Raw genomic sequence first — 14,008 nt, 5'->3', positions numbered from 1 at the left:
TTTTCCCAGAGTGGGGGATTCAATTACTAGGGGTCACGAGTTCAAAGTGAGAGGGGAAAAGTTTAGGGGGGATATGCGTGGAAAGTTCTTTACGCAGAGGGTGGTGGGTGCCTGGAACGCGTTGCCAGCGGAGGTGGTAGACGCGGGAACAATAGCGTCTTTTAAGATGTATCTAGACAGATACATGAATGGGCAGGAAGCAAAGAGATACAGACCCTTAGAAAATAGGCCACATGTTTAGATAGAGGATCTGGATCGGCGCAGGCTTGGAGGGCCGAAGGGCCTGTTCCTGTGCTGTAATTTTCTTTGTTCTTTTGTCCTTTGTTCTATTGTAAATACTGACACAAAGTAGAATCGTAGAACCATAGAAAAATTACAGTCATTCAGCCCATCGTGTCTGCGCCAGCCGGAAAAGGAGGAGGTTTACTAGATTGATAACTGGAATGAGCACAATCTAATCCCATCTTCCAGCACCTGGTCCATAGCCTTGCAGGTTACAGTACTTCAGGTGCATGTCCAAGTACCTTTTAAAAGAGTTGAGGGTTTCTGTCTCCACCACCGTTCCTGGCAGTGAATTCCAGACACCCACCATCCTCTGGGTGAAAAAGCTTTTCCTCATGTCCCCTCTAAACCAATCACCTTAGATCTGTGCCTCCTGGTAATTGACCTCTCTGCCAGGGGAAACAGGTCCTTCCTGTCTATCTGAATCCCTTATAATTGTGTACACCTCAATTAAGCTACTCCTCAGCCTCCTGTGTTCTAAAGAAAATAACCCTAGCCTATCCAATCTTTCCTCTTAGCTGCAACTTTCAAGCCCTGACAACATTCTTGTAAATCTCCTCTGTACCCTCTCCAGAGCAATTATGTCCTTTCTGTAATGTGATGACCAGAACTGTATGCAATACTCCAGCTGTCGCCTAACCAGCATTTTATACAATTCCAGCATTACATCCCTGCTTTTGTATTTATACGTCAGCCAATAAAGGAAAGCATGCCATATGCCTTCTTCACCACTCTATCTACGTGTTCTGCCACCTTCAGGGACATGGACATGCACTCCAAGGTCTCTCACTTCTTCTACCCCTCTCAATATCCTCCCGTTTATTGTATATTCCCTTGCTTTGTTTGACCTCCCCAAATGCATTACCTAAAGTAATTATTCAATGGCTCTTTCAATGGTATAAAAACAGAAAATGCTGGAAATACACAGCAGGTCTGGCAGCATCTGTGGAGACAGAAACAGAGTTAACGTTTCAGGTCTGTGACCTTTCATCAGAATTTTTTATGTTGATTTTGTTATCTCTTACAAGTTTCTTTTCATGCTCCCTTTTTATAGCTTTAACTATTTTGTCAGCCTTTGCTGTTTTTTGTATCTGTCTCATTCACCAGGAACTGTGATAATTTTTGCATGTTTGTATGCTTTTTCTTTTAGTTTTATATGGTCTCTTAACTTCTTTAGTCATCCATGGTTTTTGTTTTTGGCACTTACAGGCCCTGCTCTTAGGGGTGTAAACTGGTTGTGTATCATATCAAGTTACTTTTTGAACATCTTCCACTGATTTTCTGTTATTTTACTCATTAACAGATTTGCCCAGTTTACTATGGACAGTCTCTGTTTCATCGCATTGAAATCAGCTTGACCTAAATCTAGAATCTTACAGCTGTTTTGTGTATTCCCCTTTGAAGCACTATATTGAACTTGATCATATTATGATCACTATTAGATATATGTTCACGCACCTTTAGGCTGTTAACTAAATCTGGCTCATTATTCATCAGTTAATCTAATATTGCCCCCGTGTTAGTTTTGGGATCTAATATGACATGCCTCCTTGTATTCTAGTCCTTTTTTATCCATACTTATCTTGTGATCTATACTTAAGTGGTGGACTTCTACAAGTTCCATTAATTTGCATAATTTTTTAATCAGTAAAGAGGCTAGTGCACACACACACAGTGTAGTCTCAAAAATGTAAAGTTTTTCTCCAGTAGAATCTGAAATTCAGTGCCAAATATGCTGTGTCTTACCTTCCTGGCCCCAGGTGCTTCATCATGGAATTGGCCCTCTAGTATTTCATTATAATATGGGTGTCCAAGCCTTTTGTCTTTGTGGCCTCCGTGGGTATGTATCATTTAGCTGTAGAATCACATTTAAAGTTTAAGGTCATGTTCCTTGCATTTCTCTGGAGCATTTCTCGACTGCAGGGATTCCAAAATAAATGTAAAATTATGGAATTGATTATCAGGAGTAAGTTTGAGGACCATCTGTAAAATAACAATCTAGCAAATGGCTGTAAGTATGGCTTCAGCAGAGGAAAATGCTGTCTGATCAACCTTCTCGATTTCGTTGGAGAAGAGACAACCCAAGCAAACTGGTAAGCTCTATGATGTGGTATATCTTGGCTTTGAATAGTTCCAAATGAAATGTTATTAATTAAGCTCAAAACCGTGGAGTTTCAGGGTAAACCCTGGGCGTGCATAAGAAATGGTTAAAAGTTTAGAAACAAGGAGTATTTGTTGGAGGAATTATGATAGTGTGCTGGAAGGTACTGAATGGGTAGTCTCAGGGCTCTGGGATCACTACTGTTTAAAGTTGATATAACTGGCCTGGATTCAGAAACTAATCAGAGGTCAACTGATGGTACCAAGCTAGAAGGAACAGTGAAATGGTATTCCCTTGAGTTTAGAAGACTGAGTGGTAATCTAATCGAGGTGTTCAAAATGTTAACAAATTTAATAGGGTAGATAATTATCTTGTGATAAACTGACAATGCTACAAAGTGGAAGACATGGCTCCAGGGCTGCAATCCCTAACTCCACTGAATCCCAATTTCAATAGCCAATAGCCAACTGCTTCACCACAAGTAGGAGGCAAAATCAGTGTGAAAACTATCAGAGGGCTGCTCTTCCTTTTCGAACAGCGGATACTTCAGGCCAAAGTTGATTACAGCCTCGGGAGTAGATCCCAGTGATGTGCAGTTTAAAGACACTAGAAGAAACAGATAGGGAGGAGGGTTCATGTCACAAAAAATATATCATTCACACAAAGATGCCTAGAGTTCTAAATTGTGTTGCTGTCCTCAGGTAACATTTAGCAATGGGTAAATTAATTCTAGTGTGTGAAGTATTGGTAACATTTAGGACTTCCCATTCTTTAAATGTGTCACTTTTTATTCTTTGAACTATACAATAAAGAGCTATTTATGAGGTATCTGCTTGAAGGAGAGCAGACATAGATGTTGGCAGCTGACGGCAGCCAAACTAGTTCCTCTGCAAACTTGATTTTGGAGGCTACCAGCAGTTATAATGCCAGGAACTCTATATTACAGAGAACTCAAAGAACAAAGAACAAAGAACAGTACAGCACAGGAACAGGCCATTCGGCCCTCCAAGCCTGCGCTGATCTTGATGCCTGCCGAAACTAACACCTTCTGCACTTCCAGGGCCCATATCCCTCTATTCCCTTCCTATTCATATATTTGTCAAGATGTCTCTTAAACATCGCTATCGTATCTGCTTCCACCACCTCCCCTGGCAGCAAGTTCCAGGCACTCACCACCCTCTGTGTAAAAAACTTGCCTCGCACATCCCCTCTAAACTTTGCCCCTCGCACCTTAAACCTATGTCCCCTAGTAACTGACTCTTCCACCCTGGGAAAAAGCTTCTGACTCTCCACTCTGTCCATGCCACTCATAACTTTGTAAACCTCTATCATGTCGCCCCTCCACCTCCGTCGTTCCAGTGAAAACAATCCGAGTTTTTCCAATCTCTCCTCATAGCTAATGCCCTCCAGACCAGGCAACATCCTGGTAAACCTTCTCTGTACCCTCTCCAAAGCCTCCACGTCCTTCTGGTAGTGTGGAGACCAGAATTGCACGCAATATTCTAAGTGTGGCCTAACTAAGGTTCTGTACAGCTGCAACATGACTTGCCAATTTCTATACTCTATGCCCCGTCCGATGAAGGCAAGCATGCCGAATGCCTTCTTGACTACCTTATCCACCTGCGTTGCCACTTTCAGTGACCTGTGGACCTGTACGCCCAGATCTCTCAGCCTGCCAATACTCCTAAGGGTTCTGACATTTACTGTATGCCTCCCACCTGCATTAGACCTTCCAAAATGCATTACCTCACATTTGTCCGGATTAAACTCCATCTGCCATTTCTCTGCCCAAGTCTCCAACTGATCTATATCCTGCTGTATCCTCTAACAATCCTCATCATTATCCGCAACTCCACCAAGCTTTGTGTCGTCCGCAAACTTACTAATCAGACCAGCTACATTTTCCTCCAAATCATTTATATATACCAGAAACAGCAAAGGTCCCAGCACTGATCCCTGCAGAACACCACTAGTCACATCCCTCCATTCAGAAAAACATCCATCCACTGTTACCCTCTGTCTTCTATGACCGAGCCAGTTCTGTATCCATCTTGCCAGCTCACCTCTGATCCCGTGTGACTTCACCTTTTGCACCAGTCTGCCATGCGGGACCTTGTCAAAGGCTTTACTAAAGTCCATATAGACAACATCCACCGCCCTTCCCTCATCAATCATCTTCGTCACTTCCTCAAAAAACTCAATCAAATTAGTAAGACACGACCTCCCCTTCACAAAACCATGCTGTCTCACGCTCAGAATAAACAGAACCCACCAAACAGCGACCTTTTTGATCCACAATTATCTAACTTGGCAATGTTTATAATTGTTCGTCAGAAGCTGGCATTTATTCTCCTTAGAGCAAAGAAGGTTAATCGGGGATTTCATAGAAATTTCAAAATTATGAGGGGTTTTGATAGAGTAAAATAAAGAGAAACTGTTTCTACTGGTGGTTGGGTTGGTGACCAGAGGGTACAGATTTAAAGGTAGTTGGCAAAAGACTCAGAGGGGAGATAGGCAAAAACATTACACAGTGAGTTGTTATGCTCTGAAATGCACTGCCTATAAGGGTGGTGGAAGCAGATTCAATAGGGAATTGATATGTACTTGAAAAGGGAAAAATTTCAGGGCTGTAGGGAAACAGTTGGAATATGGGACTAATTGGATAGCTCTTTCAAAGATCTGACACAAGCACATGAGCTGAATAGCCTAAGATTCTATGGTAACCAAAATTTGAATCACCCATTTTTTTGTTACTGATTTGGCTCCTTTAAGCTGCTGTGCTAAAGATGTGCCAAAACTTATTTAACAAATTACATTGGCTCTGAACATCTGTGGGCTGTGGTTCTGACAGTTACATTGCCATGGTACCTGCCGGATTTTATGGCAAGGGTACCTAATCTACATGGGATCATCGGGTATCTGTGTCACAATGGTTCATCTTCCCTGTCCATCTCCTCCTTACAGCTTGAAAACCCCAAGCTTGCAGGGATTATTTTGTGCATCTCCACCATGGCTCCCGATGTGAGGATGCTGGCAAAGCTTTTTAGATATTCGATTCATTCGATCTCTGGATTTCCACTGCACTTCTGGCAAGGCTATGGTGGCTTAGTAGGAGCAGCTGCAAGGAAATCTCCACTCAATGCTTTCTGAGTAGATGTAAAATACAAATAGGAGAGATTTAAATGATTTTTCTGCTTCAGGAATAAGAATAAGATGCCTCTGGCCCTGGCTTTATGTTACTTTTAGTAAGGGACTCGCATCTGAATTAGAGAGAGAATTTTCTCATCCACATTGAGTAGAAAATAGATATTATTCCATAGTCCACTGTTGGGGTTCCAGAGGCTATTATATAAAATGCTGGCCTACAGTAGTAAGTGTAAACTTGAGGTAAGTGCACAGAAGGCAGATCTCATTTTATGTAGTCGTTCTTAAAGGATCAGTGAATGGTAGTTCTTGGGGCAATTAAAGATTTGGGGGTCCCAATTTATTTATTTGGAAGTAATTTCCACCCTTTCCTGACTTGGAACTTACATGAAGATAGTAAAAGAACAGTCGAACTTAATTTAGAGTCATTAAAAGTATTTTAATTGAAAGTTGTGGTACAGCTTTTTATGGGGCCAAAAGTCTGAGCACATTCTGGCAACTCCTAAATTGGAACAATCCGGATCTTGGTTCTTCGAAGATGCTGGCTCTTCCTTGCTGGTTCCTGACTCGTGTTGAAGTCAAAACTGGCAAGACCTCAATCAGAAGTGATGTGAAATCTATCTTCTGAATTATTGACTTAGGACTGGACTTGAAGTTAATAGGTTGTAAAAAGATGTCTAACAGAGGTGATAGTTTGCAGATGTATTTCCTTAGTTGAACTTCGTTAAAAGTATTACTGATCTTCTGAGATTAAAGCTGGAATTTTACCAGCCCTCTGGAGATGGGCTGGGAGGTGGGAGGCGATTCCCAGTACCACTGGATATTCCCAGAAGCAGGAACTGCAGCTGTGAGGCTGCCTGCCAGCTGGAGCAGACAACCAATTAATGGCCACTTTCCACCATTTAACAGCATTGGGACGGGCCTCTGCCGTGTGGGAAGACCACCAGGTAGATTGTGGTGGCCACCCAGTGGTTTGCTGGTGGGGGCCTTCCTTTCTAGGAGGGCCCCTGGCAGCAATGGTCGCCCACACAGCTCCGATGCCATCACTCAAGGGTTTGCCCATCTGATTGCTGGGGCCTCTATGCCTTCCTGGCACATTAAGAAAAATCCTTACCTGCCCTTCAAGGGTGCCCCAACATGGAGGTGCCCTCTCCTTCTCCCTGTAACCTCAGCGGCAGCCACCTTTATCGGTGGCGCTACAGAGCTGCCGGCCCTCTGATTGTGTCCAATTATGAGGCCGCCGCTGGTAAAGCCATCTTCAGGTTCTCGCCGTCCACCCGCATGGGCTCGGGACACCCCTTTTGGACCCGGTGGCGGGTCTTCCTACCTTCCAGTCAAATCCAGCCCTAAGTTCCACAATCTTGACGGTGTGCATGGCCGCAACACTAAAAACGAAAGTCATTAGTGACAAGGTGAGGTATTTGACACCTATCATGCCACTTTAAGAGTTCTAATAATTGACATAAAAGCAGCCAATATGGTAAAACAACTATGAAAAGACTAAGTTTGGGAACTATTATGGAAGTTTGACACCAAAGAAATGTGTAAGTGCTAGCTTGGTACTCTTTTTGAGGCTGAAGCATGAGGTCTGCTGGTGGATAGCAACCTTCTATTTCCAAGGGTGGGGGCAGTGGCTATGTCCCTTTAGTAATTATTGAAAGCTTAGCAGGGCCAGTTGCAGAGGTTTAGGGTAGGCATATCTTGGCGCTTATAACAGGATGAATTGATTTACAGGGCCATTATCTAGTGATTTGTCTCATTTACAGTTTGTGGGATTCAGCTGTTGGACTTAGTTATGAAACAACAAGGACTGAAGTTCAAAAGTTTTTCGGTACATTGGGATATTCTGAGGATGTGAAAGGTTCTATACAAACACAAACCCTTTGTTCACTGCACTGCACTGTACTGGTGACTGCCATGCTGGCTCATGAGCAGGTCATCTTCGGGTTGACATGTCAAGGCCTTCCGACTATGTACCTGAAAGGAGGTGACCCAGAGAATCAATTCAATGTTCCCAATCAGAAGGACAGTAGGACATCCCGAAAAACATTGCTGATTTCAAGAATGTTACCAAGAAAGGATGTCTCTCCATAACATTATGCAGTGCAAAATACTGTTAGCAACGTCTCCCCATTACATTGTACAGTGCAGATCACTGACAGGTTTTCATCAATCAACTACAGATTTTTTTTGCAGGAGGAACTGGGGAGAAGGATTTATATCACACAACTACTTCAAATAGAAACAATCCTGTTTGCTTTGGCACCACTGACATTGCAGGCAGTTTTGGCAGCAACATACTCACAACTTAATTTCTGCCCTCTGTGGTTAAAAGAAAGACTTGTATTTATATAGTGCCTTTCACTACCTCAGGACATCCTAAAATACTTTACAATCACCAGAGTACTTTTTTTAATTGAGTGTAGTCACTGTTGTAGCATAGGAAATACAGCAGCCAATTTGTACACAGCAAGTTCCCACAAACTGCAATGTGATAACAATCAGATAATAAGTTTCTCAGTGATGTTGGTTGAGGGATTAATGTGGGCCAGGACAGCAAGGACGATTCCCCTGCTCTTCTTTGAAATAGTGCCATGGGATCTTTTCTGTCCACCTGAGAGGGCAGATGGGGCCTTGGTTTAATGTCTCACTGCACAGACTAGTGATCTCACAACCACTATACTAACCTATACGGATTGGCTGAGTATTAAGCGACTGTCTGCAGCAAGAATAATTGGAGGAAGTTACCACTGGAGCCTGCTCTTCTGATGGGACCTCTGGAGGCACTAGCAAAACCATCTGCTTACATGAGTTTCAGTGTTTTGGGACCACCTCGCTGAATATACAGTGCTGCCACCCTTGCTGGAACCTGCCGTCAGCAGTATTTCTTAAAGGCAAGTGAACCATAAGACAACCTGTTTTTCTAACTAAATATCCAGACATCCCCAACCATGTTTGTGGTCTCTCAATATGTTTTTAAACTACTGAAAATGAAATATTTTGAATTCAAAGATGAAAGATTCACCTAAATAGAGTGAGTTTTGGGAACACATTTCACCTGATAAGGTAACAAAAGGTTAAACAGAACTCCTTCAGAAGCCAGTTGGCACTAGGCATGTTGAAAAAACAATTATCTGTCTTTGACAAAGCACAAATAGCAGTGGAGCTGATATCTGCATAAGAGGGCAGCTGACATGGGCGGGGGCTGTAAAGATCTCAGTATCCCGCATCCCCAGGGAAAGGTTGCCAGCCATTAAATTCTGGATGATATTGACTTCAAGTTCTCCTCATACAGAATAGGCCATTCACAACATGTCCCATCACTCAGTAATGCCCTGACAAGGGTGAAGATAAAAATTCACAACATTTCAGACAGTCTGGCACAGACATCCTCACAGGATGGAGCAAGTCAGCACTGGAAGCGAGGATGAGCACATATCATTCCTCCAGCACATGTGCTACAGATAATGTTCAAAGCTGAGAAAAATGAATTCTAATACTGCTTTCTTAGCACTGATGATGGAAATTTTCTGCCATGTTAAAAGTCAAGGTAAATTGGCCTATCGTATTTCCCATAAATTGGAATTTGACCACATCAGATTTCTTGTTGGAGTGATTTTGTTCTTTCTGACATTTGGCATACCTACACTTCCATAAGTCTGTTGTTTTGGTGTCTGGAATTCCTGAGCGGATTCTTTCGATTTCCCACCAGAGGATCAGTGGCAACTCTGGAGAAATGGCATTAATGCCTGTCAATGCCTTTTTTCTGAGGTTTCAGCCACTGAAATTATGGCAGGAAATCAGGCAACGCCTGTGAAAATTCTAGCCGGTGTGTCGTTTCAACGGCCTCAAATAGCTATCATATAATCGATAAACAATGTTGCTGGTATTAGCAAATGAATGCTAAACACGTTCAGATAGCATTTTAACAGATCTGCTATTTTAACGCGGGTGTTAGATTTATTTTAAACAGGTAATGTCTTCACTAAAATAGTGGATGAGTACTACTGTCCAGTGAATGTAGTAAGTATTTATCCATTAATATCGCCAACAGTAATTTCTGGGATTATAACCAACTACTCCTAGTCACTAAGTTTCCAGTTACACACATCTATCCAGATCATTGAATCCTCTTTTCTTGCCAGGAGTCAGTTGGCTCCCCACCCCCAACCTGCTCCTAAAAGATTCCGTTACATACTTAACATGTTATTGCTGTTATACACCTCTGCGGAAACACTGAGCGGGCTCCCTTAGGGGAGAGTGATCCTCCTGGCCCGAGTTTTCTCTATAGCCTAGAATTTGCTCAAAACTGCTCCCACTCCTCCACCATAACTTTGCTAGAGTGAGGTAGAATTCCTGTTTGCATGGGGAAATAGGGTTTCCACTGTACTTCTGGCAGCAGAATGGGATGTCAGGAAAACATGCTATTCTGAATAAGGATTTTTAATTCATCGGTTGGAAACCTACATTAAACTTTTGAAAAGGAAAGCTGAAATCCTGCATTTAACTTTTAAAAAACTGGCAGCTATGATGGCCACCGCAATTTGCATTGAAATACCTCACATTCCAAAACATCAAAGTGGAGATGCATATGCCTGTCTAAAAAGCGCTCATCCAGTACAATGGCTTGAACAGTCGAGTGAATTATCTAGTATCGTCCTCGTTAGCAAGACATTCAAAGCCATCTAGGAGCATTCTGTAGTGGAGATGTACCTCCAGGGGATAAACATTAAAAAAATAAGAATTGAGAGAGATTTGGGATTCTTAGACTCTGGACCTCATTAAAGTAAAAAAAAAATACTGAGAGAACCATGTGACAGTCTGCCCGGGCTGTGTGAACTTGGGGTTTCTGTTGCACACATCAGACAAGCTTTGAGACCTAACCAGTGCAGGACCCAAGTGGAGCTATCTCTCTCTCTTCCTCTCTCCAGGTATACTGCATGCTTCGAATCCTGTCCGAGTCTATCATCACTACAGACAGAGACCCAGGGGAGAAAGCCTCCTACATTACTGTCTCCAAGAAAACCCTGAACCAGGTGGACCAGCTGCAAGTGCACTTCTACCAGCCAGGAACTTCAGAATCACGAATTCATCTGGAAGACAACTGAATTACCAGACCCTACAGGCTGCACATCATTATTATTTGTTCTAGACTCTAATCCAACCAAACTATTCTTCATCACTCTGTAATCTATTTGTATGTGTGAGTGATTCTCGTGTGTGTCTGTCTATGTGCATGTGTGTGTGCGAGTGTATGCGTAAAAGTTGGAACATAATTTATTATTTTCACTCAGATCAGGTTTTGATTTTTATTACAATAAACTAACTTCTTTCTTGTTTAAACTGAAGAAAACTTGTTGGATTGGTTCTTTTATGATCATAGCACATAAAGGGTTAAACACACACTGAATTGGTAAGCATGTCCACTGTTCAAAAAGGAATAAACCCTGTTGCGGTGAAACAAGAGAGGGACGAGAAGGAAGCCTTGTGACCCCTCCTCTCCTGATCGTAACAGGGAACAATTCCAAAGAAATTCTGGGTACGTGCTCAGGCCAGGCTATTACTGAAGAGGAAAATCTGGCCCATCCTACCCAATCTGGAGGTCAAACTTTAGTTCGTATTTTACAGTTAGTATTGACACTTATATTTTGCATCTTTTGAATGATATTCCCTCATTATAATTATATGACTCACCCCATAGACTAGATGTTGCTTGTTTACAGCACCCTGTTTAGCTACATTATTTTCAGTTTTCTGGTCACTCTTTCCATCCTTCATCTCCCATTCTTTTTTCGCCCTCCTTCACAATTGTACCTGGTCTGGATAGTGGCAGATCTTAAACTGCGTCTAATGGGGCAGTATACCATTGGTAGTTGCAAGGGTTGCATTGGTTACCTCAATGTTCGGCTGAACAGGCAATATCTTTGTGTGGTAGGATTAGAACAAAATCATTCTCTATGGTTGGCATGTTTGGGATTTGCCATGAGACTTAATGACAGATGATTAATGTGTGCCTAGTCAGCAATCTGATGGGTTGACATTGCTTTATTGTGGAACGCAAAGAGGTGACACCTCATTGAGAGCTTGACTACCAATAGCCTTGCTTTGCACTGGCCTCTCCTGGTATGGAGAAGGGATTGACATACCTCACATAAAGACTACCAAATAAGGTTCAGGTTCAGGTTGATCGGATTGATGGCAACATGTTGAATTGGATTAAAAATAGCTGCTTGGAAGTAACAATGTATACTAGTAATGGGAACATCTGGCTAGTGTGTTGATAATGATATGGCATGAGGATTGCTGTTGGGGCTCACTATGGTTTATCATTTTTTTAAGTGACGTAGAATCTGTGATCAGTCCAAAAGTGTTTCAATTTGCAAGTGATGCCAAAATGGAGCACTGGCAAATGATCAAAACCAATGTGCACAAATTTAGGAGTAGGTGGAGAATCTGGGTTTGTGGACAAAAATAAAAGATGTGGGTTCATGCATGTGTGTAAAATGGCGATATTTGGCAAAATAAATGGTGTCATAGGACAAACCAGAGGCATCATACAAACAGAAATGTTGGAAATACTCAGCAGGTCTGGCAGTATCTGCGGAGAGAGAAACAGAGTTTACGTTTCAGGTCAATGACCTTTCATCAGAACTGGGAAAAGTTAGAAATGGTTTTAAGATGTAATGGTTTTAATTTTTTTTTTAGGTTTTAAGTAATTGAAAGGATGAGGGTGGAAAAAGAACACAAAGGAAGGTCTATGATAGGGTGGAAGACAGGAGAGATTAAATCAAAGAAGAGTTGGTGCAGGGCCAAAGGAAGTGGTAATGGGACAAGTAAAGAAACAAAAAAAGTGTTTAGATGAGGTGCGAATAGCAACATGATGAACAGCTGCCATTCGAAAGCAAAAAAAAGAGAGAAACAAAAGAGTAAAACTAAAACCTGCAAAGAAAAAGGAAACAAAGTGAGGGCAGAGATGACAACATGAAATTGTTGAACTCAATGTTGGGTCCAGAAGGCTATAAAGTTCCCAAAACAACAACAAATTATATTTATATTGTATTTATATAGTGTCTCTAACATACTAAAATGTCCCAAGACACTTCACAGCAGCATTATAAATCTAAATATGACACTGAGCAACATAAGGAGATATTAGGTCAGATGACCAAAAGCTTGGTCAAAGAGGTAGGTTTTAAGGAGTGTTTTAAAGGAAGAAAGCAAGGTGGAGAGGCAGAGAGGTGTAAGGAGGGTATTCCAGAGCTTTGGGCCGAGGCAATTGAAGGCGTGACCACCAGTGGTGGAGCAATTAAAATTGGGAATGCACGAGAGGTTGAATTAGAGGAGTGCAGATATCTCAGAGGGTTGAAGGCTGGAGGAGATTACAGAGATAGCGAAGGGTGAGGCCATGGAGGGATTTGAAAACCAGGACAAAAATTTTTAAATCAAGACATTGCTTGACTGAGAATCAATATAGGTCAGCGAGCACGGGTGTGATAGGTGACCAGGTGCAAATTAAGACACAGGCAGCAGAGTTTTGGATGACCTCAAGTTTATGGATGTGGGAGACTAGCTAGGTGTCTGTTGGAATAGTTAAGTCTAGAGGTAATGAAGGTATGAATGAGGGTTTCAGCAGCAGATGAGCTGAGACAGGGGCAACATTGGGTGATGTTATGGAGGTGTATATAGGCAGTATTAGTGATGGCACGAATATGAGGTTGGAAACTCATTTCATGCTCAAAGGCTGCAAACAGACTGTTGCCAGGGAGAGGGATGCAGTCAGTATCTTGGGAATGGAGTTTGGAGTGGGGACTGAAAACAATGGCTTCAGTCTTTCCAGTATTTAATTGGAGAACATTTCTGTTCATCCAGGACTGGATATTGGATAAGCAGTCTGATAACTTAGCAACAGTGGAGGAGTCAAGAGAGGCAGTGGTGAGGTAGAGCTGGGTGTCATCAGCATACATGTGAAAACTAACGCATGCTTTCAGATGAGTTTGCTGAGGGGCAGCATGTAGATGAGAAATAGGAGAGGCCAAGGATAGATCCTGGGGGACACCAGAGGTAATGGTGTGGAAGCAGGAAGGGAATCCATTGCAAGTGATACTCTGGCTACAATTAGATAGATAAGAATGGAACCAGGTGAGAGCAGTTCCACCCAGCTGGACGACAGTGGAGAGGTATTGAAGGAGGATGGGATGATCACCTGTGTCAAAGACTGCAGACAGGTTGAGAAAGGGGGAAAGTTGATCTTCGCCCAATCGAAAGATGCTGATCCCCATGCTTATGTTGAGCTTCATTAGAACACTGCAGGAGGCTAAGGACAAAGAGGTCAGAGTGAGAGCATGGTAGAGAATTAAAATGACAAGTGACCGGAAGCTCAGGACCATGCTTGCAGACTGAGTGTAGGTGTTCCTCAAAGCAGTCACCAAATCTGCGTTTGATCTTCCCAATGTAGAGCAGACCGCGTTGTGAGCAGTGAAT

This window comes from Heterodontus francisci, chromosome 3, assembly GCF_036365525.1.
Source record: "Heterodontus francisci isolate sHetFra1 chromosome 3, sHetFra1.hap1, whole genome shotgun sequence".
Lineage (NCBI taxonomy): Eukaryota > Metazoa > Chordata > Chondrichthyes > Heterodontiformes > Heterodontidae > Heterodontus > Heterodontus francisci.
The sequence above is the reverse complement of the archived record's forward strand: the minus strand, read 5'-3'. Positions refer to the sequence as shown.